Source organism: Corvus hawaiiensis, chromosome Z (genome assembly GCF_020740725.1).
Source record: "Corvus hawaiiensis isolate bCorHaw1 chromosome Z, bCorHaw1.pri.cur, whole genome shotgun sequence".
NCBI classification, from domain to species: domain Eukaryota; kingdom Metazoa; phylum Chordata; class Aves; order Passeriformes; family Corvidae; genus Corvus; species Corvus hawaiiensis.
Genome location: NC_063255.1, coordinates 30,046,345 through 30,070,585, shown reverse-complemented (window position 1 = coordinate 30,070,585; position 24,241 = coordinate 30,046,345). Strand labels below are relative to the sequence as shown.

Sequence of the window (24,241 nt, the reverse complement as noted above, 5' to 3'; positions counted from 1 at the left end):
CTTGGAGAATGACTGCTGTGCAATAAGAGCATTATATGCTACAGAATTTTGTAGGAGGAATTTAAAAAGCTGCAAAAATATGCAGTTCTCTAAGAACCATAGAATATCCTAAGTTTGGAAAGACCCGCAAGGATCACTAAGTACAACACCTGCCCCTGCGCAGGACACCCCAAGAGGCACACCACGTGCCTGAGAGCATTGTCCAAACACTTCCTGAACTCTGTCAGGTGCTGTGACCACTTCTCCACAGAGCGTGTTCCAGTGCCCAGCCACTGTCTGGGTGAAGAACCTCTTCCAAATACCTAGCCTAAACCTCCCTGACACAGCTTTGTTCCACTCCCTCAGGAATTAAACCCTGCAGCTGTTGCGTAGTTTCTGAAGAGAGCTGCATGAAAACTGTATGCAGTTCTGAATTTCTGTACAAACAGGACAACAACAACAACAACAACGCACTTCAGGGACAGTTTTGTGGCTGGAGAACTGATACACTGGTGGTTGCATCAGTTGTTCTTTTATTTAGATACTAGTACTGTACCCTAGCCAAATTGCATATTTGTTCTGATTTGGATTTACTTATGCCATTTCATTGCTATTACACTATTTCTAGTGCTATTTCTGTCTCATAAATCCTTAACTGAGTAAGGCATTGGAGATCTGAAGAGCCATTGAGAACTTCCTGGCTTCTGTTGAAGACATGGTGTAAACTCTATTTTGAGAGACATCCAAGCTTCTTGGAAGGGCAGTGGTAGCTCCAAACAAAGAACTTGTTCAGATTGAATATTTCTGACTGTTTGAGAAAGTTAACGTTAGGTACATATAGCCGTGCTAATTACTGCTTTCCTGTCTGGGCAATAGCCAGCAGCTACTGGAGAAACATACATGAGACTTCAGGTTCCTGCTGTTATGTCAGGGTTGGGGCTTTGGGAGGTGCTCCAGGATGAAGCTCCGGAGTCATCCGGAGTTACTTGGCACTGGGTTTCGCCTCTGCACGCCGTGAACACAAGAGGGTGCTGGTTACTGTGCAGAGACTTTCCTTTAGGAAATATCCCCCGGTTCTGAATGGAAAAGAGAGAGGAAAATCTGCTGCCCTGAAGATCCATACGCCGTGAACTGAAGAGACATGATCAAGGCAACCAGTATGCATAAAATCACAGTTATTCAAGTAAGCTTCCTTAACAGTATTGAAGTTACAGGTATTTCTTGTTTGCACTCTTCTTCATCCATCCTTTACTCTTCCTGAAGTCAAAGAAAGTAGTACTAAAAAAGGTGCAATCTTGTAGCATCATTTCAGCAGGTCTGGGCACTTGGATAAAGTAACTGTGTAGCTCTTCCAAGTGAGGGTTTAGTAAGGTCACCCCTGGGCTCAGAAGGCACACTGCATTGGAGACCTTTCACGCCACCCAAATTCTGGATGGGCTTTTTTACTCAACTTTGACTTGCTTTACGACTCCATTCTGAAAATATGCTCATCCAAGCACTGTTAAATATACACATAGATTAGTGTTTAGACCACATTCTACAAATTCAGCAGAAGATGGAAGCAGAGGAGTGTGCAGAGTGTTTGTTGGGATATTGCCGGAAAACAGTTTAGCAGTTGATAGAGGAATGAATCAATTTCAATATGTATACTGTGCCTGGAAATGGGATATCTACATAAATCACTAGCCAGGAGCCCAGATTGACCATCCAGCTAATGGCTACTTCAGTAAATCTGGTACATTGCCTGAGGAGGTGCCACTTGAATTAAAATTAGTTCAGACACACACTTGGAAAAGAACAAGAGGCATTTGAAGATAGACATGAGAAATTTCTTATGCTTTGATTGATAATATCTTATGAATTCTAGGAATTTATTAACCAGCTTCTTGACTGTAAGAGAGGGGTTTAAGAAACATGGAATTTATTCAGAGAAACTGTACTTTTGGTTGGGGGCAGGGGGGTTTGTGCTGTGTAAGAAAGACATTCATGCTTGTGCACTTTTTTGGTGTTTATTGTGGTTCGGGAGAGACTGATGTTAAGGTAGGAAAGATAACCCCAAAATGACATGGTGCTGTGTTAATTTTAAAATACCTTAGAAGATTCTTACTAATGTATTTCAGAATTGCTACTGCACACACACACACACAAACACACTTACCTACCTATGAATCAACCAATAAATCTTCCTGTATGCATGCATGCATGCAGGTCAGCAGAAGATGTAAGCAAGTTTCATCAGGTGGTGGAAAAGGAGGAAAGAGCTATGCAATAGCTTTCCTTTTGTATACGCCAACTTTTATCCAGTCCCTTCTTGCGCTTGAGCAAGCAGAACTACTTTTTTTAGTACCATTATTAACTTTGTATCATCTTTCTCAAGTAAGCCTAACTTACTTTCCTTGGAATGGCAGTAAATAGACAGTTTCATTCCATTTCCTATTCAATTGTGTCCCTTTTTCTTACTCTCCAGTCAGGCATGTACTTCAGCATTGCAAAACTTTTTAGCTCTGAAAGAACACCAATGCAGCAGTGTATACAAAGAGCGAGCTTCTGCAACTTAAATAGGGCAGAAGTCAGCTAACGAAAATAATGCAATTTAGCACCAATTTACTGAAGAAATGCTCCAGAGCTGGCAGAAGACGTGAATGAAACCGCTTCTACGTGCATCCAAAACACTTAATGCTAGGGACCTTTTGTCTATGGAGCTATCAAAAGCTGAGTATTTGTCAAGTACTAGTGTGAGTATGCTCTTGGAAAATAATTTTAAAAATTACCTGATTATGAAAGAGAATATTTTAAGGAACTGTTAGCAGCAGTCAACCTAGATTCAAATTAACTTTTTGAATTGAGATGTAACTTCACTTTTTTATGTTCTACCCTTCCAATTTCATTCTTTATGGCAGATCAGCAAAGTTTTTGTCATTTCCTAAAAAAAAATTACAAGAAGCAAACAATGCTGTTTACAAACAGCACAGTGCTTCATCTGAGGACTACTTCTTGTTTTGACTTATGCGCTAGGACTGTGTGTGCTGTGAGTGAACAGTTACAATCTCCCTCTGGAAAAGATGTTTTGCAGTTGATCTGGATGAGGATAGGCCTTTGTCTTCCAGAAAATCCTGACTGCTACTCTCCAGACAAGTCAACAGACTGAAACAAGCAGTTTGTTTTTACTTGTGCCATGATCACAAAAGTATGAAACAAGAGAAGCCTTTGTTCTGTTCTTTTTCTTGCCTCACTGCATGTCTCAATTGTGTTAGCAATTATCATGTAGCAGGGCAGAGTAAAGTCAGTGCTATACAGAACATGTAGTCACATGAAATCAGATAGAGATTCCAAGTGCCAGATCGAGAGTAGAGAATAATGGAATCACTGGAAAAATCAAGTATCTTTGCTTCCTCTTTTTCTGAAGATACTTTGTGTTACTAGTTTTCAATTACTTTGCCTCTCCCAACTCCCCCTCCCCAGTTCATGGTATTTTCCTATTTTGGACATATGTTGTATTCACAGTGTATTTCCATGGTCACAGGAGCCAAGCTGGCCAACTGCTGTTGAATCTTGATGATTAATGAAGGTCACCCACTGGGCTGCCTGTTGGAGTACTTACGTATCTCATTCCCCAGCTCCCTCCTGGACAAATTCTCTTCTTTTTTTATCACCACAAAGACGCCTCCAAGTTCCCTCTACTCCTTGTGTTGCAAAGCAGGAGCAGAGTATGTAAGTGCTAGTGTTAGGACAGTAAGTGAAGCACAACACCTGAGTGTTGTTAAGGATTGAAGTTCATTGAAGATGTTATAAACCGGACCTTGCTAACAGTGAACTCAGTTCCACAGCTGTATCCCCATCCTAAACAAAGATGGAACAATAGTTGTGCTGACACCAGCAAGGTCAGAATCTCACCCCAGGCCCTTGCCTTCCCCTTCCTTATAATTCTGCCCAGTCTTGTATTTGGCAAGAAAGATATGGATAATTTTCCTTGTTCTTGTTCAGCTCTTTCCTGCACCATTTATCATTCTTCTGAACGTATCAGATCACCTTTAACATATACTTTAAATTTATATGCACAAAACAAGTCAGTTACACTTTACTTGAAGTGCACCTACTGAGTGTGTTTCTTATGATGTAGTAGACAGTTTAGAGTATCTACAAGAGCACAGACATATTGTTCCTAAAGCACAGTTTTTCCTACAGTAATAGTAAGATTTTGCCATAACTCCTGTCTCATCATAGAATACGCTTATGCTATGTAGTTTGTTGAGCATAAGACCCAGTACTGTTTAGGCTCTACACGCATACTATTAAACATTGCACTACATAATGAGTATGTTAAAAAATAAATTTCTCCACCCTAGGTTTTTCACAGCAGAGTTTCTGACATCCAACAGCAGGAAAAATTAACCAAATAATTGAATGGTATAGCAATGACAGCTAGAGCATGGTTGATCTATTGAGCAACCCCATACAAAGACCCGTGGGCCTTTATTCACTCAGAATTTATGCATTTGTTCTTCATGTGCCCTGCCTGTGCCTCTTGGTGCAATGGCAATTTTTGGTCTGGGGCCTCCTAACACCTCGTGGGATTCTTTCTCCACAACCTCACAGACAGGCTGTGGAGGAACATAACTGTTCTTATCTTGTTGAGACTCAGCTTCTGCTGAGGACTGCGGCCTGCTCATCTTCTGGTTTGTGCTTCTGATGCACTAGCATAGTTGGTAGAGTATGGGAAACTAAGCAGCCCCCGGTTTAGAGTAAGGACTGCTTGGCAGTAATTTAAACACTTGTGTGTAATCAACATTATTCTCACTGTACATGCTAGTAGGAAAATTACTAAGGAAATTAACTGTATTCCAGCCAGAAACATCTCTAGATGAAAGCTCACAGCTATTGGCGTACAACTCCAGAAAATTCAGCTGCTCATGCTAAAGCAAGAAAATTCAAGGCAAACAACATACCATACCATACTGTGTTATAACTCTAAGTGACTTATTCTTATTTAAAACTTGCTTATTAAGCCAAAGATTAGTATCTCCCAACAAGGACCAGATCATAATCATTGTCTTCCAATATCAAATCCCTGTCTCCATTTTTCTTTAATTCATTCTACCAGGTTAAGTATCTTCTCACCATTATTTTCCTTTCAGAAAACCAAATAATATTTATTTAGCTTACTGGAACAGTAGCACAAGGTACAGTACCACAGGCTAGGTGCACAAATAATGGGACACTACTTGTTTGAGAGCAAGAAGTCACCTTGCCACAAGAAAGATGACAGCTGCTCTGTGGATCCATAGGTAGGTTTGGCACAATAGGGGAGCTGAATTTTCCATTCTGTCTGCATCCTGCTTTCAGAACAATAGAAAAGTAATGTCTTTTCGCCTTTGGACCTTGTTATTTAAATATCAGATTAATTTCCACATCGATCAGGAGAGAAGCATTCTCTATGTTTGCTAGAACGATGGAAGTTTCTACAACTATATTTGGTGTGCTACTCCATGTTTGTCTTCATGAATACATTAAAATACTAAAATGTGTTATATACAATAAATTGTATATAAAAGTTTAGAGATCACTTGAATGAACTCCCACTGCAGATACATGGCTTAAGTGTAGAGGCTAAATAAAACTGAATATTACATAGCCGAAAGTAAAAAGAACATTTGATTATAATAATTTTGTTATGGTGGGTGCAGATAGTAAACCAAAGTTAGGTTTGGCAATGACATAACCTAATCATAATAAACTTTTTTTTTTTTTATATACAGATCAAATGCAATACTTGAGTGTCAAGAATGAGTTGGAAGTGTAAAAGGACTACTTGTATGTGTACTTTCATATACTTTTGTGCATGCAATGTGGAATCAAGTTCTGCTTCACCATGGTTTTTTAAGTAGCACTACTACTCGTGATCCAGCCTCTAATTTTAGATTCTCAAAGCAAAATTCTAATGGTGGGAAGTAACATCTTATGTAGAATAAGCACATGAATAAAGAAATTGCTACATTGAATTTATATTTTTAATGAGGTTCCCTGTACAGCAATCACGAGACATTCTAGATCAAGTTTTACTGTTTTATTTTTTTTAATTAAGTATTGAAAACAGATCAGTGAAATGCAGCTACATTTCATTAGCAGATGTTCATTCATTATACAGCTACCACTGTATTCTCATTGCTCAACACTCTATACTAGATGGCTCTTAACAGAAAGTACAAACTTGAAAAGTACACAGGGACGGAGAATACAATCAGAAGAGGAAAAATGATGTAAACAGAAATACTCATATGCAGACAACTCATAACCTCTCTGCAAATGTGTAGAGGTCAGACAGAAAAAACACACAATTCTTGTCCTGCCCCCTGATGCCCCCCTTTCTTTCTGCATCTCCACACTAAATTTTTCAGAGCACATTAAGTTGTTTGTCATTTGAGTAACAAAAAAACCCAAGTCAAATTCTGTCCCTCCTTTGGTTGTTAGGTAACTAATAAACACTTGCTTCATTGACTCAAAAGCAGGGCCAGAAAACTGACATTTCAAATTATCTGTAAAGACTAAAGCTGTTTCAAGTGCTCATTACAGTGTATAACTTCCCTCTGCCGCAAACAGACAGGAAAGATGACAATATGTTGGCATAGCAGGTTTTTAGGTCAACAGCTATGCCAACATCTTGCCTCCTCTCCAGCTCTGCATAAAGGAACTTCTTGGAAAGGTATCAGTGGGAATTGTACAATCTTTAAGTGTGATTTGTTTGATCTAAAATAGAAACCCGAAAATTTATGTAGAAGCTTCACACTGTTATGTAAAACATCTGAATATCAGTCTTACCATACAGTGTGCAGTAATGCTAATGTGAGTGGGTTTTACCCCTTAGGTGATGAGATCTAAAAAAAATCCCTGACAAAAGCCAAGTTTCTAGTTCTGTGCCTGTAACAGCTGCAGAGCAGAAACAGTGTTTGCTTAACTATTTTTCACAAAGCAACAATGTATTCAGGACTTTTCTTACCAAAGGATCAATAAAATCCAAGAGGGAGGGTGGCTGATCTAGAGCTGTATCCAATATACCACAGTAGAATCATATTCTCAAGTGACTTCATTATAAACTCATTTTCTGTTTGTTCCGTCTTTTTGTCCTAGATTCACCTAAACAAAAAAGTGATGCCACAGGAAGAGATTTAAAACACACACATTTGCTGTTATACGAATACATCAGCAGCTTCATTCATACTTACAAATCACACTGCCACCTTCTTGTAATCTATTTCCATTCACCCAAACATTTGCAGACGGTCTTTTTGGGAGCAGTGGATTTGCCAAGGAGACAGATTTTCAGGAGGAAAGTGGTAGTCATTACAAAACTGGAGACAGACTTCTCCAATTCACCTTGCCCACAGTGCACACTTCCACTGTTTGATGGTTGGTTGGTGTTTTCTTTTCACTTATTTTAAACAAATGAGGGGAGATATTTTAATTTATTTCTCTAATCATGTACCTGGTACTATAAAGCAGTCAGGATGGCAAGAGTGAAATATAAGAGTCTAATAAGTGTAAAGACATTTGATAACCATCTGGAGCACACTGACTAGGTCAGTCACTCACAACACCGAACATATGCCTTACTGAACTTTTTAGATGACATTGTCAGCTGTGGAAGTCGTCAACTGTACCTTTAATTTTCATTTTCAAACTCTGTATTCAAACCGGACACCTTGATGTTATATCAGCATTGTGGAGTTTTGGTAGTTTTGGGGATTTTTTTCCCCCAGATTTTTGAAAATGAGGAGAAAAGCAAAGGAAAAGTTGTTTACATTTGTTACAACATCTTTAACATACGAGAAGTGTATTCATGGTCGCCAGACACCCCGGTATTTTAAAATTTTGTAGGTAATCTTTGAAGAACCTGGGGTTCAGTAAAATCTTTCAAAGCTGAGGTTGCACAATGTAGCCTCCTTCGGGTGTTACCTTGCTACCAATGATCAAGTCACTTCAAAATATACAACCTAGAACCCTCCAAAAAAGGGAGTGAAGACAGAAAAGCACATTTTTCTGTATAACATAAATATAATAGAAAACATTCTGAAGCCAAGCATTTAATCATATTTCAAAATACTGCAAGAGAGAACCTTTGTCCTTGTTAACACTTGTGTCTTTAATTAACATTACAATTAACATGCAAGCTGTGTCACACAACTGAAAGCCTGTTTTCCACCAGTTACTCTCTTCTAAGAAAAATGTGCAGAGCTGAAGACATATGAATGACACTACATTTCAAAGAGTCTCTTTGGAATTATATTTAAAGAAAATGTCTTAAATCTACCACTTGGGAATATTATCAGGGTCTGTTAGAATTTTCCCTTCAGTTATCTCAGGATGGAAAAATGTTTAAATTCTTCAAAATGGAAAGTAAATTGTAAGTTTCAAATGCTTGTTTCATAAAAATTCATCGATGTACAGAAAAAACATATTTACTTGCCTATTTTGTGTTTGCTAAGCCTTTCTTTCTGCCTTTAGAATTTAGTTTATAAATATGTGCAAAGCTTGTATGTTCGTATATAAATTTCCTTTACCATTATCTTACCAGCTCTCTTATAAGTCAGTGTGGTTATGTTCAAACTTTAGCAATATCTCCATACTTGCTTATGATAACAACTTTTCCAATACTTTTTTCTGAATTGAAAACTGCTTATATTTGGGATCATATTCTGCAGAATGTTTGTGTGTACGTGTACTCACATCAGTAGAGGGTTTTTGTACTCTGACATGACATAAAATAAACAAGATTTAAATTAAACAGCAGCGTCAGCAGACAAGATCAGGGTGTGTTAATGTCGATGCTCTCTGACCTGCCAATCTGATGCCTCATACAATCAGTTCTGTCCTAACAAAGCCTGTTTTTTTGGAGGGCAGTGTATGAAATGCAGCTTAGTCTGGACTTAGGCCAAGGGAGGTATTATTTCAAAGCTGCATATCCTGGCTGTGCCAATAACCCAAAGAGTCTGGATTTGGCATGCTGTGATGACCCAAAATCTAATCAGTTCAAACCACCAGAGAAACTATGCTTTGCAGCAGTAACAGGCTGCTGCTGGAAGTTAACATCCCATTTGACAAATCCACCTCTGAAACTGAAAGCAGAGATGTGTAGAGCTTGCAGAACTAACATGAGGAGCTTACAGTACAAGATTCTGACAATCTGCTGATAAAGTACCTTTGATGCCACGCTCATTTTAGACACAGTTTACTGTGAAAGAAAAAAAGAAGCTTTAAATAATCTAATATTATTAATGGGTTTTGTATATATTGTAGATTTTTCCACAGACCCTATGAGCTACAAAGACCAACAGGTTAAGTATCTGGCAATACATCAAATGACATCAAATGCATAAAGCTAACCAGCTGTTGAGAGAACCATTTTCTGACTAAGGAAAAAAATGTAATTATAACTGATAAAACCAGAGGTGGGATAGTGCATTTTTCTTAATGACTTGCCAACTTCATCTGTTCTCCCTGTTAAAAAGTTCAGCACTAGAACACAACTTCAGTACAGCCAGGTAAGAAAATGAAAGGGGAAAGCAAGCAGACTACAGGCTTATTGATTTGATCCATTAAAGCACCTCCCACTCTCAGACCGCTCTTCACAATTTTCAAACATACTGCAACAGGGGAGCAGAGAAGAGAGACGGCAAAAGAAGACATAACACATGCAGAAGGAAGGGGGGTGATAATGCAGAAGAATGGAAACTTGCAACAGCAAGGACCTGCAGAAAGAATTTCCCAAAGCCTGAGATGCGCTTGCAGAACGACTTCAACACTCTGCAGACAGACAAGAAAGACCCGTTCAGATCAGGAGAGGCACCAAGACTGAGTTAGGCAGCCCCATCTACTCCCACATGACAGCCAGCACAGCTGGCAATGGGTGATAGCAGTAGGTGACTTCTGAGAGGCTCAGAGGTACCCATTTGATGAGCTGACATGCTCTCTAGAGAGGTGCTGCTTACAGGGGAGTCATAGCAGGGATGTCACTGAGAGACCACTCAGCCTTGTACAGTCCACTAAATACTACACAGTGCTGTTGTTTCACATGAAACAGCAACAGTGACACAGCCAAGAGAATCCTGAGGAGTATCAAGAATTATTACAGAGCCCTGGGTGTGACAGTAAGGGATTCTGAAGGGCAGGTAGTTTTTACATCAATCCTCCTGGTCAAAGGGAAGGTGTTTGAAAGGGCCAGTGGAATCAGGTCTGGGCTAACAGGCAGGCAGGGACAGGTGACATTATAGCAGGGGCCTGCTACAGGCCGCCTGACCAGGAACACGGAGAGGATAGATAGGAGCAGCCTCACATTCCCAAGCTCTGGTCCATAGGGGTGACTTGAAGCACCCTGACAGCTGTTCAAAGGACAACACAGCAGGACATAAATAATCCGGGAGGTTCCTGGAATGGGGTGATGACAACTTCCTTCTCCAAGAGACAGAGAAGCCAACAGGGAAAGATGCCATCCTGGACCTTGTTCTCACCAACAAGGAGAGGCTGGTGGGGAATGGGAAGCTCCAGGGCAGCCTTGGCTGCAGTGACCATGAAGTGGTGAACTTCAAGATCCTTATGCCACAAGGAGAGGGCAGAGCAAGCTCACTACCTCGACTTCAGGAGAGCAGATTTTTGCCCTCCTGAAGGATCTGTTTGGTAGAGTACCATGGGATAAAATCTTGGAGGGAAGACAGAAAGCTTGCTAATATTCAAGATCCACCTCCTCCAGACTCAGGAGTGATCCCAACAAAGATCATGCCAGACAACATTGCCAGGAGACCTGTATGGATGAACAAGGAGCACCTGGACAAACTCAAACACAAAAAGAAAGCCTGAAGAGCATGGAAACAATGAAACAGACTCTGAGGAATACAGAGAGGTTGTCCAAGCAGACAGATGGTATGACTCTATGAAAACTAAATCCCTGATAGAATTAAATCTGGCCTGTATTTAAAGGGATGTCAAGAGCAACAAGAAAAGCTTCTGTAAGTACATCAGTGATAAAAGGAAGACTAAGGAAAATATGGATTCTCTTCAGATGGAAACAGAAGACCTGCTTACCACAGAGACATAGAGAAAGCTGAGGTACTCAATGATTTTTTGCCTCACTCTTTACCAGCAAGTGCTCCAACCAAGTTGCAGAAGGTAAAGGCAGGGACTGGGGAGAATGAAGAATCAGTCGCTGTAGTAGAGGATCTGGTTTGAGACCATCTATAGAAACTGAAGGTGCACAAGTCCATTGGACATGAAGAGATGCACCTGCATGTCCTGAGGGACTTGGCAGATGAAAGACCTACTATCCATGCAATTAGAGAAGTTGTGACAGTCTGATGAAATTCCCACTGGCGGAAAAACATGACCTCCATTTTTAAAAGGGGGGGAAGAAGGGAAGGCCTGGTAAATTACAGGCCAGTCAGTCTCACCTGTGTGTCTGACAAGATCATGGAATAGATTCTCCTGGAAATTGTACAAAGGCAATGGAAAATAAAGAGGTGATTAGTGTCAAACAACGTGGCTTCACTAGGGACAAACTGCGACTGACAAATTTGGTGGTCTTCTACAGTGGGGTCACAGCAGTGGTGGGCAAGGGAAGGGCAACAGACATTATCTGCCTGAACTGGTGCAAAGCATTTGACACTGTCACACATGGCATTCTTGTCCCTAAATTAGAGAGACTTGGATTTGATGGATGGACCACTTGAGAGTCAATAGTCGATAAGGAATTGGATGGTTGCACTCAAAGAGTTGTGGTCAAGGTCCAAGTGGAGACCAGTGACAAGTGCTGTCCCTCAGGGGTCAGTACTGGGACTGGTGTTGTTCAAGATCTTTGCCAGTGACACAAACGTTGGGATTGAGGGCACCCTCAGCAAGTTTGCCACTGACACCAAGCTGTGTGGGGCAGTCAACAGGCAGGAGGGAAGGGATGTCGTCCAGAGGGACCTGGACAGGCTGGAGAGGTGGGGCTGTGAAAACCCCATGAAGGTCAAAAAGGCCAAGTGCAAGAGGCTGGGCCAGGGCAATCGCAAGCACAAATACAGACTGGGCAGAGAATGGAATGAGAACAGCCCTGAGGAGAAGGACTTTGAGGGTGTTCGTGTACAAGAAGCTGGACATGATCTGTCAATGTGCACTCACAGCCCAGAAATCCAAGCATGTCCTGGGCTGCATCCAAAGTAGCACGGCCAGCAAGATGAGGGAGGGGCCCCCAACATAAAAATTATGTGCACTTGCTGGAGAGAGTCCAGTGGAGTGTCAGAAATATTAAAAGGCTGGAGCACGTCTTCTATGAAAACAGGCTGAAAGAGTTGGGGTTGTTCTGCTTGGAGAGAATGCTGTTCTGAGGAGACCTTATAGCAGCCTTCCAGCACCTGAAAGGCGCTGGAGAGGGACTTTTGACAAGGATATGTAGTGATAGGGCCAGTGGTAATGGCTTTAAATTGAAAGGGGGCAGGTTCAGATCAGTTATCAGGAAGAATTTCTTTACAGTGAGGGTGGTGAGGCACTGGAACAGGCTGCCCCGAGAAGCTGTGGCCTCCCCATCCCTGGAAGTGTTCAAGGCCAGGTTGGATGGAGCACTGAGCCATCTGGTCTAGTGGAAGGTGTCCCTGCTTATGGCAGAGGGGTTGGAACTAGATGATCTTTAAGGTCCCTTTCAACCCAACCCATTCTGTGATTCTATGAAAAGTGCTTAAATCAGACAAAGAATCAGCACCTCCCTGAAGCAAAGCTGTAGCTTTAAAAGAATCTTGAAACAAAGGCAAAACTTCACATGGCCAATGGAGGTTAAGCTTTTTGGAGGGGAGAAAGGAAGGGAGAAATAACAATTGTTGATACTGATTCACTGGGATGAACCTTACAGTAGAGAATGCAAAGTTACCTTCCAACCCCCAGCTTCACCAGGTTATTGTGTATAGACCTGCTCTGAGCAGGTTTAGACAACCAGTATTCAAAGCACTGGCAGCTGCCTGGAGCCTCTTGTATTATAGGACTCCCACTATCAGAACCAGAAGCTGCACTGGCATTAGTAGTAGCACAGTATGTGTGAGGGAAAGCACCAAGAGAAAACAGGCAGCCTTACGGGCATAGTTTAATCCCTGTAATTATGCAGACCTGGTAATGTAAAAGTCTACAAACAAATTCTGAAGCTTCATAAAACTGCGAGTTTGGGATGTTACCTCAAGGACCTTTGTTTTTAAACCAAGTATTTTGGCAGCCTCTGACATGCATGATCCATTTCAATATATTTTCTCACTAATTATAGAGAGACTATGCCTAATTTCCTCAGAATAATAGCCTGAATTTTTTAAAGATAAGAGTCTGTCATAAATTGACTTAATTGCATTTTAATTAATTTTCATTTATTGCGCTGGCTAAAGTATTTTCTCCCATTAAATGCAGAATAAGCACATTTTTGAAGGAAAGAAATACTTCATTCCAAGGAGACCAACCCAACATATGCACGCACGGACACTGCTGAGGAGTAAGACTGTTAATCCTACAGGACTGGTGTACAGTCAGGAGGGGCTTCAAGTTGTAGGGAGACTAAGGCCAAAGGGATGTCAACTCTCCTACAGACTGGGTTCCCAAAGAACATTTGGTAGATTTCTGAAAATCTGAAAACATTCTGCACCAGGAAGAAGATGGAAGGAAAGAGCAGGCAAACAGTTTCTAGAAGATTCTGCAATCCTAGTTCCCATGAAAATTTTCAGCTGGGAATGTATCAACAGTAAAGAAGCAGTAGCTGGAAACAGAAAAACATACAGCTGCTTAAAATACTCATTGAGAAAACGTTGTTATATTTGTTTTAACAAGGCTCACATATATTCTTCCCTCACACCAAATTACTTGACCATGGTGAATTTTATAAATTATTCATCCAGAAATATTTATTCACTTATTACAGTATAAACCATTATTTGTTCTAACTAAACAGAACTGTCATCTTCCATCAATTGAAGGAGTCTTCCATACTGAGTTTTCCATGGGTATTCTTCTAGGTAAATTAAAAACCTTTTCCTTCTCTCCCTTGCTTCTAAAACCTATGAGATTATGCCATATCCTAATGCACATACATTTTCCTGCATGGTCTCAAAAGACACACCCTTGTCAAAGAGATTCCAGTTAATTTCTGTGGGTTTTTAATTGAGCCTATTGGGTCTACACATGCTGCTTCCCCCCCCCCCCCCCCCCCCCTTTTTTTTTAAAGGTATGTCTTGTTCTGGCATTTAAATTTTTTTTTTTAAAAAAAAAGGTTGTGCAAATCTTTGTGAATCTTTGTATCTCCATGTAGAAGTTAGCTAAGGTATGACTGATCTCACCTACCTCACAAATAATGATGTTAGGCTCAAGTTAAAAAAAAAATTAAAATTACTTTAAATAAAATTGGCCTGAGCTCTTTTGCTCTTTGCATTGGATATTACTTCAATTACTGAACTAATCTTGTTTACATTGGATTTTGTCCTTTAAAAGAATCTAACTCTTTGCAGGGGGGCTGTGCGAATAACAGACACATACAGGACAGACTATGTCTTTTGAAGAATGATTGATTACCTGTCTTTCTCTGGATGCTGAAGAAAGTAGAGTACCAAAATGAAAGATTATTGGGAAGATCCCAGAACTAATAATCCCATGGAGGCCTAGTTTCTCAGATTTAGCTGAATCCCAAGTCTCTGAGAGACACAGCAATCCTGTGCCAAGGGAACTGAGCTGTGTGATTGATGGGTTTTTCTCAGTATTTAACGATGCATCACTGAACCTTGACCAACTAATACCCCTGACTTCACCAGATGATGGAAAAGCTGTCACCCTCATGCAGGAGTCAAACAATTCACTTTCAAAAAATTCTTGGCCAGTGAGTTGTTTAAAGACAATGTAGCTTCAGTTTAATTTCATTTGTTTACATTCATGTTTATGCAGATATAAATAAAAATACACATTTTATCATATTTGAATTAAGCAATACACTTTGCATGTTCCAATGGTGAAGTCTGCAACATGAATAACAACTTCAAACCCTGTTGCTTACGAGTTAGATGGAAACAAAAACAATTTCAATGGAATCAGATAAAACCAGATAGCATCACATGAAACTCACCAAAATATCCAATGCTACAGATCCACCAATACTCCTGTAGTCCTTATTTCTGAAAGAAATCCCTGCCATTTCAATGTCAGCCCTTGTATTAAAAAATTACCTGGACTAAGACCCCAGGTTTTAAACTTCACTGCAGGTGATGGATGTATTTCTTCAAATAACTCTTCAACTTACCTAAAAGTGTCATGTGTCAACATGTAAAAGTGATACTACACTTTCAGATATTTAATTTTGATTATCTAGAAAGTCATCACACCTGTTATCCAAAACGGAATCCAAACTTGCATGAGATACCAGTAAAGTAAGTCCACACAACTAAGCAGGAAAGCAAGTGTACCTCAAAAAATCAAATCAGTAATTTTTTAAGATCAAACACAGCAATTACTGACATCAGTAAATGTGATAAAGATGCTTGTCACAATTATGTTAAACTTCTTACCTGTCTTTAAGATTAAAATATTTAGGAAGAAGTTTGAAAGTACAGGACTCTGAGATTTCTCAACCCCTATTTGGATCCCAAATAGTTGTAACATGAACACGTCTCATGCTTACTGGAAGTAAAAACTCCAAAAATCAAAATTAATCACAGCTGATGATTCAGTCTTCTGGGTAAATGGGATTTTGCCACTGACTTGGTGGAAGCATAGTCAGACTAATGCATATGTTTAGAAGTCAGAATGTGAATGAAACCAGAACGAAGTTAATAGCATTTCACTTTCCTGTGTGAATTCTGTCCTTTTAACACAACTCTGTGAGGCATTAGTATGCCATGGGAAATAATAGGTTGCCATGAAAAAAAAAAAAAAGAAACATTAAGTAATTCAGGTCTTCTGAATACTTCTCTTTCTCCAATGAGAATTGTAATTAGGTGAATTAGCTAATGTGTAGCCAAATGCAAAAAAAATCTTAAAAAAAATTGCTAGAATAGACATCAGTGGTTATGGAAAAATCTGCAATCTTCAAATAGGAACAGGGCATTCTATAAGCTTATAGTAAATTTAGCTTTGTCACGGGAAGACTAATTTTAACAGCATTTTAATAATGAAAGTAATGGGTGTGATTTTTTTTTCAGGAGTATCTTGTATACTGATAGTACATATGTCCATAGTAAAAGCGGTTGTAAATGGATAGCATCTCAGCACATTGTTGGTAAAATAATTATGCTTCAGTTGGAGCAAAGTTTGATATAAATGAGAGATAACACTCTTAAGTGGAACAACTAGGGTAAATGCTGCTTTGTGAAAATGTAAGCCAACTAATATTTGTATATTCTCTAATGGGAAAGAGACAGCCTAGGTTACTTCCTTTATTTGTTCAAACAGATTAAGAGAAGCAGTTCTCAAGGCAAAATAAAAAATTCAAATGTGCTGTAGCAACACGGAAGTGTTGCCCATATTGTCCTGTTCATACAAATAATTTCTTTACTATTGGTGTCCTAAAAGGAAATCCCACTTCGTATGTGATGGTGTAAGATGCACATGCTGAATGGCCATGGGATATAATAATGACAATGGCTTTGGTGGGTAAAATTGTATTTAACTGCATTGTGATACACTGACCTAAGGGCTCCGCTGGGTCTGAACAAACATGTAACAAACATGTAACAAATCCTCTCTCTCATCAATAGGCCGTGGTAACTAACTAAGGATGTATAGAGCCAAGAGGAACACAGTAATTTGTTAAGAGTGTTTAAGCCCTTTTGTTGTTTCTGCCCTGTGTGTTTCACTTGGACTGCAGGGTAAGGCAGATAAAAAGGACTTGCAGGCATATGTGGCATTAGTTACTGACCTGTTGTTCTCCCCAATTTGTTTACCAAATGAACCACTAAGTCTAGAAAAATAAATCAACAACACATGAGGTATAAATTTCTTTGCAGCTCACAGGCTTGTCAGTTGTCCAAATTATTCAGTCCACTTTTTCCACTTATTGTAGAAACCAGACACTGATTCCTCAACACAGAAAAGCCCAAAAGTTGCAAGGAAAATTACTGCATATAGTCCTCAAAAAGGCATACAATATCCATCCTTACCTTTGCATTATGATTAGTTCATATTAGCCATAATTAGGGAAATATGTTGTGTTACCTACAAATGACTGCTGTCACAATAACACTAGTTACACAAAAACAATACTAGTTTACAGGCTGGCACTTCCACAACTACACCTGGTTCAAATTAATAAAAATTATATAGACATCTATCTGCCTTTAAAGGAGTTGTAGAGTTGAAAACACATCATTATTCCCTCAAGATTTGGAAAAACACATTTTTTAAAATGAATCTACTTATTAAATCAACGATTCTGTGTAATTTTCTGTTTCATTTTACTGTTCCTCACCCTATCTGACATTCTCTGTCACACTTTAAAGCAAGGTGTTAATTACTATTCCTGGGTAACTCTTACAGGGGCAGGTGTCTTGCAAATGTGTTCGTCGCAATTTAAAATGTTCTGAAAATAGCTTGCTGTGAGCGGCATGTTCCTAAGAAGGTCTAAGGAACACTGATTAAGTAAAGCACCCTACTGTGTTGAGAACATCTTTATTGGAAAGAAATTTGCAAGTTAACCAAGATTGATCTGGATTTCTGACTTTTACTGTGGTTTAATCCTGCTTCAGGCCAAACCAAGAAAGTTTTGGTTTTCAGTTTTGGGCTCAGACATTTTCTGTTCACTGCATAGAAAGCTGTCTAATGTCTACTACAGCGCTGCCTTCCTTCCCCTTCATCCCATGACCTACATGGCAGACACTGCAACTAAAGATACAACTTCTTATTGGAAGTTAAGGTGAATCAGTGATGGAATGCTGGGACACAGATATTGTTGCCGGAATTTTGCATTTCTTGTATTTTCTGGGGTTTTTAATGCAGAGTTTTAAAAGTAGTAGACTGGCAGTTCTGAAGAAGACTCATAGGAAAAAAGAAAGGTTCACCATGATTAGCCAACGAAAGTTATGTGGATAGCACATGTTAATTATTCTTCTTCATGCAGAACAGGTTAAAGAACACATCCCTCTGTACAACTGGTTAAACCCAGCAGCCTCTAGAGAATAGGTTTCTGGAGTCTACAAGCAATGTGGCTGGTAGATACCTGTTGAATCTGACCTAAGGATACAATAGGCATCACTACAGAAGACTCAGAGTGACTGGTCACTTCTGATGGAGGATTGCTTGGACAGTCATTGCTGGAGAAGACCTGCTGAACTGGTCTCCAGGGTAACACATCAAGACCAACACAGTAACAGAAGAAAAGTGATTATTTTCCTGTCCTGTTTATAAACATGAGAAGATTTTTATGCTCAGTAAGTGTTCTCCAATATTTGAGCATGACAAATCTAGACAGAATAATAAATTGCATTATTTGTTGCCTCCAGTAACAGAAAGATTCTCTTATAACAGTATCAGACTGGAGAATGTCTGCCACAGCTACTGCCAGGCAAGCTAACCTCAAAGTGGATTTGAAGATAATCCCATGGTGGTTTATTGCTTATACGGAGCTACCTTCTCTTTTTAAGGTTTACCTGAGAAAATCTACAGAAAACATATTGACTTAGTCTTTGGTCAGTTTTGTTTTGGTGGTGTTTTTTAATTGAGTGAATTACGGTTATCTGAATTCTTAATTCAAAGATGAAAGAATGAAAGCTACAAAAGAGTTATTTTAGGCATACATTTTATAATAAAAAACTGCAATGGATTGAAATTTTCTCATTAATTTTATCATGTATTGAAGTGGGTCATGTAAATGTACACAGTAAAAGGAAGAAATATCTTTTTTTTGCCCCTAAACCACGCTAGTTAATTAAAACAAGATTTTGTGCCGTAAGGTCTCTGTCAGAGATTTCTAAACACACCTTTTTTGTTAAAGTCACTCATTCAAGAAAAAAAGGCATTTACTAGTAGCCAATAATGTGTCTATTTAAAATAGTACAGATATTTAATTGGACTCCAGCCTTATGGGTTGTTTTTTTTTCTTTTTTTGTACTAATTTTAAAGAATCTTTAGATGTATTCAGAGGATAATAGTTCACTGCTCATTTGCTCTATTTTAAATTCTTCCATATTTTAGCCTCTGTAATTTTCATCTCCTGGTTATCTTGAAAATTTGTGAATACTGTTTATAAGAACAACTGCTTGTTGTATTTTGCCTACATGAAGTATTGGCTCAATTCAATGTGAGGGCTAATTCTAATAACCAAGTATGTGGAAATGACTGGTGCATAGCACCCTACCAGATCAAATCTCAACAGATAATTATTTACTGCCAAATACAAACACAGTTTTTTATTTTGCTGACTTTCTAAAAGAAATTTTTTTATTTACAGTATTTACCAGCTATATGCTCAAAAGGTTTTCTTTTCATAAGTTTTTGAAATTTTCTACCTTGTACTATCAATTCAATGGACTACTCTGTGGGAAATCAGTAATCGTAGTACATGAAAGGACAGACTTCACACTTCTTGTTGCAGAAGTTACTGGAGACATGTGAATTAAGAATACGGGCGGGAGAAATGAAAAGAGTTATCTTGCCGTCGTTATCTTGCTGAAAGACCTCTTAGAAAACTGAGTTCCTTCTCAAGCTTACACTTCCTATGCAAAGCAGGTACTGGAACTCTTACAAAGTTTTTACAAATGCCTACGAGTTGTTAGCACTTTGTTTTCAGAATAGCCAGGATGAAAGGCATGAAGACAGAACAGGTGTGATGAGAAGCTCCCTGCTATGCTGCAGAAATAGTCACCAAAATGATATCAAACTGAGCCAGGATATCCAGAACATGCATCTGACAGTTTTTACCTTACTATTTACCCAAGTCTTGCAGGTTTTGTGAAGTTTAGTTAGTTTGGTATGAGACACTCAGAAATCACACACAACACTTGAACTAAAGGCACATTTAGGAAAAAATTTAAGAAATGGTCTTTGGTCCACAATAGATGAAATTAAATAAAGTCAAAACCTGATTAAATAAATGAGGTGAAATAGATTTAAAAAAGAGAGAATAATTATTTCACCAAATGAAGATGGGACTCTACTAAACGAAAAACAGTCAGTAAATCTTCCGCCTCTGGATTTCGTCTTTTGCTGTCTGCTTTCAAATTTAGTAGATGTGCTGATACAAGTTATACAATAATGTTAGCTCCTGTCTTTTAAAAGAAATTACATCTGTCTGTTGTGGCCAAAAAAAAAAAGGAATAAAAAAAGAAGTGTATGACTTGCAAAGACCAGAAGCCCTTGCTAAGAAACACCAATGTTGGTGTCACAGACAGACGCATTTTGTTGCTGCCCTGGATCCACGGACATGCATTCTAAGCCTGTATATGAGTAGACAAAATGAGTTGTTACAAACTGACATTTCTGGTCAAAACAGAAAGACGTAATTTATTTTAAAAGACAACAGGTAACATTATCATAAAATTTGTATCAGCACATCTACTAACATTGAAAACAGACAGCAAAAGACAAAATCCAGAGAAGGAAGATTTACTGACTGTACAGTAGGATGGTACTATCTTTTAGCATTACGTCTCTCTTTAAAAACAAATGTAAAATTTCAGAACTAATTCATCTACCCTATTCTCAAACTTGTCATAGCTCATTCCCATAAAGGCATTCCTCCTACCGCTAAACTTTCCTTTGATGGAAAGTTCTCACAGCATCTGTTCATCTGCCAACTGTACAGCATCACTAACAAGTGAGGGAAGACCAAGACACAGAAGAAACAACCAGAGCTATTCTGAGCGGAGCCCAACATCAAGTTCACCTATACTGTAGAGGCAAATTCCTTTCTCTTCTGCTCCCAACCCCCTCAAAGAACAATTAAGTCCCCAGTATTATTCTTCACTGAACTTTACTTTTATTGTGGGTTTTGAACTGCCAAGAATAAAACTGTGCTTAAATTCCTTAATTCTGCCCATCCTGTAATTCTTCCCACCCTCTAGACATACTACTTCTCATACCATGTGAGGGAATGCTGTGCCTTCTTTTTCTGGCCAGAACCTGCCTGTCTTCCCTATTGATTTCTAAGAATAAACAGTACTGCTTAACTAGCTGTTTCCTAAGGAGACACAATAGCCACATGAATTGCTGAAATAAATGGAAATAACACAAAGAATCACTAGTTAAGACAACAATTAGAATTTACACAAGGATTTCTTTTTTACTTGTAATTTCTTCCATTTTTTCCATCCCTGTGCTTTCTCCATTCACAGCTCTTTCATGCAATACTCTTGCACTAAGAATTAAAAAAAAAAAAAAAAAAAAAACCTGCACATAGTAGAACAAATGTCATTTCTGTATATGACATTTTAGAGTTCTAAGAAGTCTCCAAAAAAAGGACAGCTTGCTTCATTTCTTGGAATAACTGGGTCAAATGCAAAGAAAGAGAAACTGCAAGGTAAAGGACCACACAAAACTAAGCAGGCAGTGGGCTTCCTCCTGTAGATAAGGACAACACTGGCTTGTTCTTTTGCCAAGCATCCCAATACAGCAACACACATCACCTCAAAGCAAAAATCCTGATGCTATTCCCAGGCAAGAAACTCTTCTGTAACTGCAGAGTGTTCTGCAAATACTTAAAGCAGCCTGTTTGCTTTACAAAATCTAAAAAAGAGCACAAACGTGCTGCCACTACTTGCACAAAGTGCAAAATCGGAGGTCAATCATAGTGCTAATGCATTAGTAACCAGCCTTTACAGCTACAAAGATACTTAAGAGATTTCTTTCTCTACATATTGTTACGCTATTGCCTACAAGGAGTAGTCTGCTACCTTGAAAACAACACTTACCTTGTGTCACTCAATAGGAAAAATCTTGTCTTGATTTTGAAGGTTTAAAACTCATTCTGTATGAAAAAAAGTTTTATTTACATTGAGAATTCAATCATATACTGGGCTAATTATAACTGCCTATAACTTTTCTTTACTCCTCCCTAAACCAGTTGCAGGAAGCATTAAAAAAATTCATGGCTACACACAACTGTAACACTAGTTGTAGAGTCCAGATGTTAAATATTGAAGAATAAAATAAAGGTTATGACTGTTCTGCATAGACTTGGGCTAGTCAGGTGGTATAGAAGGACGATTTTTTTCTCCTGTTTTTAACTAACCCTACCACACATGGACTCAGATTCTTCTCAGTGTTAAAAGCTACAGAAATCTTTTTATATGTTAGTTGAAAGGGTATTTTACTTCTCATAGTAAAAGTTCTGTCTTGAAATAATCTGTAAATAAATCCCCTCTTTAAACTACGTGTCTCTGAATACATGTGCACGCTAAACAATTTTGTCCTAGTTCTACTATTTAAGGAAGTTTTCTGAAAAACTAAGTTAAGCTGGCTTAAACTGAAGCAGTGCCAAAGGGAAGTTTGACTTGCAGTAAGGTCTCACTGTGCTCAAGAGTTCCTTCTAAATACAAAAAAAATGAAAATCAAGAGATTCCAGCAAACCATAGGCTTCAAGTCCATAGACTCTGACACCTTTATGCTGAATTACAGATGGTGTCAGTAGCACTCTGTATCAGAAATGTCTCAAACTCACTAGCACAGAAGAATTACTAGCTTGCAAAAAAAAAAAAACAAAAAAAAACCCCAACAACTAACGTAGCTCATAGACAAAAAAAAAGTAAAAAATTTCAAATGTTGTATTGTTTATAAGTCTTTGCTCAATAAGAGCACAGACTTCAGAAATTTTTTGTACTATGGCTCAACTCCAGTCAAAGGAATGAAAGGATCCAGTTAAACATTATGGAGGAGCAACTAGTGTGACTAAAAAGCAGCATGCTTGACAGCATCTGCAAGACGAGATATTTCAGAGATCTACTAAACAGGGCTAAACATAATGAAGTATGTGATCAAACTGAACGTCTTACCAATGGCCAGCTGTAAAACGCGGCAGTTGCCCTAAGAAAGCGTTTACCTTAAACCACACCTGAGCACCACGGCAGGGTCTGCCTGTGGCTTTGTCCCTTTCCCAATTATTTGCGTGAGAGAAATTTGTTCTTTGATCCTTACCGTTCACTCCTTAAGCACATCCCAGCTAACACGCTACCTGTTTCGCGTTAGCGCTGCTACTGTTTCGACATGAAAGTGACTTTCAGTACTTCGACTCTGCGGCCGACGAGCAGGACCAACCTCTCGTCCGGGGATGCCAGCGGGAGGGAGCCGAGTGCCGCCGGCGGGCCCGGGAGATCCGCGTCCCTCTCCACGTACCTGCGCCCCGCCAGAGAAGCCGGTTCCGGAGGCACGGCCTGCTGCCGGCCCCTCTCCCAGTCTGGAGGCTGCGGGACACCCAAACCTCCGTGCGCGTCGCCTGCGGCCACAGGTCTGGCGAGGGGCGCTCGGGTCCCTTCAGCCGGAGCTCGGCCGGGGCCGCCGCTCCTCCGGGGACACCGCGCTCCCCCTCCTCCACACCAAGCCGGTCCCGACGGGAGGGCTCCCTGCCGCGGCTCGCCTCCGGCCGCGGGAAATGAGGGCGGTCTCGCCCGCTAAGGTTTCGGGCTCCGCGCAGCCCCCGGCCCCGGCAGGGGACCGCCAGGGTCGACCTGCGCCAGCACATCCACCACCCACGGCTCCGCAGCGCGACTCCGTCCGTACCTGCAGCGGCGGACGGGAGAGCCGGGAGAGCTGCGGCTCGGCGCGGCGGCGGCTGTCCCCGTGCTGTCCCCGTGCTGTTCCCGTGCTGTTCCCGTCCCCGTGCCCGCCGCCGCACACCTGCCGCTGCCGCTGCCGCGCAGGAGCGGCCGCCGCCGGCCCCGCGCGCTGCCCGCGCCCGCGGGGGACACGCCTCGCCCCGCCGGGGCGGGGGGGCCGCGCTGGGCCGGGGCCAGCCCCGACGGCCGCCGCCTACGGCCTCATCGCTCTGGCCGTCCCTGCTCCCCTCCCTCCGCGTCCCCCCGGGACCTGCTCGCGGCGCGGCGGGTCCCGCGGGCGCTGCGTTTGCCCTTTGCTCCTACGCCACGCTGCGCCGAGACCCGGGGGCTACCGCGGGCTCCGCGAGGCAGCCGCGCCCGAGACCCCTTCTCCAAGAGCCAGCCTCCGACTGGAAGCTTGCTCCTGGCCGGGAGCGTGTCCTCCTGCAGGTCCCGGCCGCAGACCCGCCCCTCGGCCTCGCAGCTGCCGTCAGGCCCCGGCGCGGCCCGCGCAGTGAGGTCCTGCCCTCCGGTCGCTCGGGACC

General features: G+C 40.6%; 1 long non-coding RNA gene across 1 annotated transcript; it reads right to left on the bottom strand.

The window, feature by feature from the left end:
* Positions 1–325: 325 nt before the first annotated feature.
* LOC125320570 lies at positions 326–23,744 on the bottom strand. The gene is made up of 4 exons (XR_007201186.1): positions 23,662–23,744; positions 21,858–21,913; positions 6,974–7,110; positions 326–1,236 (listed from the first exon to the last, which is right to left on the bottom strand). It is a non-coding gene; the product is annotated as an uncharacterized LOC125320570 (long non-coding RNA).
* Positions 23,745–24,241: the final 497 nt, after the last annotated feature.